Here is a 1658-nt window from a genome sequence, read left to right as displayed (position 1 = left end):
GCCTGAAGAAGAGGCTTCAACGGTTTTCTTCACCTTGACTGCAGGAGCAGCCTTTGTGGATGATTTCACTTTAGTTGATTTCTCAGCCTTGGTTACTTTCTTGCACAAAGCTGGTGAACCAGCTTTGGCGACAGAAGGACACCTACTGGCAACATGTGTTCTTTCACCACAGTGTTTACACTTCCTACAAGTAGGAGTAGCTTTAGAGCCAGGAAGTATCAGACTAGAAGTCGGACCAGCTCCAAGAATTCCCTTCTCATTAGTTCTAGGAGGAATCTTTGAGGAATTGGATTGCTTAGGTGAAAAGTTGACCTTGAGCTGTGACTTAGATTTCTGATGCGATTCAGATTTCTTAGTCCCAGAAGAAGAAGAAGTTTTGCAAGTTGAAGGAATAGATTTAGATCTATTAGACTTGTTAGACTTCTTAGAACGGGATGCTGTGACAATGGATTTACCTTTGTCTTTGCACCCAGAACTCAAAGGAGTTCCTTCAAGATGACTCTCAGTAAAAGAAGATGACTGAGGGGAAGAAGTGTTAAGAATAAAATAGACGAAGGTACCAAATTTAAGCATGGACCTGTCTTTAACACATTCTTCCTGATTATAGGAGAATCCTAGACCAGTCGTTTTCTTGGCCGGGATCTGAGCGTTAATGATCTCAGAGGCCTTGAGGGAAGCTTTACACCATCCTTCAATGGTAGCTTTCTCAGCCTTGAGTTCAGCAATAGCTTGCTCACGCTCAGCGACAGTTTTCTCACGTTCAACAGTGATGGCTTGGTTTACAATAACCTAATCTTTAAGATTTTTCTCAACAGAGGTCAGTTCTTTGATCTTAGAATGGCAAATCTTCAATTGCTCTTGAAGATCAACGTTAAGCATTTTAGCTTTTGATTTGCCATTGAGGGCATTGTAAAGGTCAACCGTCAGCGTATCCAGTGCAGAAAGACTAGAAAAGGAAGAGGGTTCATTTAGGAAGCATACCTGAGTAGAAGAAGAAGAAGGTGATAGCTCAAAGGATGTAGATGCTTCAGAAGATTCTTCATTTGCATCTATAGCCATCATGCAGACGTAGGCTTTATCCTCTTCATCCGAAGATGATTTATCGGATGATTCAGCCCAGTCATATTCTTCAGCAATAAGGCCTTTACCCTTTTGCTGGATGTTCTTCATCTTCTTGTACTTCTCCTTCAGTTTTAAGTACTTTTCATCTTTAGTCCTGAAGGAGGAATGAGTTTTAGAAGATGGCGTCGCAATCTTCTTTGATCTGCATTCACCTGCAAAATGTCTAGGCCGGTGACAGTTGTAGCAGACAGCTGAAGCCTTGTCTATTCTTTCAGACTTTGGCTTTTCCCTGAAGGATAGCTGAGGAGATCTACGGAAGTTTCTCTTATTGGCGAACCTCCTAAATGACTTAGTCAGGAGTGCCAGGGACTCATCAAAATCTGTTAAATCAGATTCTCGAATGTCCGTGATGACCACGGGAGGAAGAGAAGAAACAAAAGGGGTAGAAGTTTCAACTGAAGAAGCTTCAGAGATCAAAGCTAAAGGAGAGCTTTTCATTTCCCTGGATTCTTTTACAATATTTCTTTTCAGTTGACGAGATTGCTCATGGTTAAGCAGAATCCCGTATAAGGTAGAAAAAGAAAGAGTGGACATGT

Source organism: Cynara cardunculus (assembly GCF_001531365.2).
Source record: "Cynara cardunculus var. scolymus isolate 2C chromosome LG 3, CcrdV1, whole genome shotgun sequence".
NCBI lineage: Eukaryota > Viridiplantae > Streptophyta > Magnoliopsida > Asterales > Asteraceae > Cynara > Cynara cardunculus.
The sequence above is the reverse complement of the archived record's forward strand: the minus strand, read 5'-3'. Positions refer to the sequence as shown.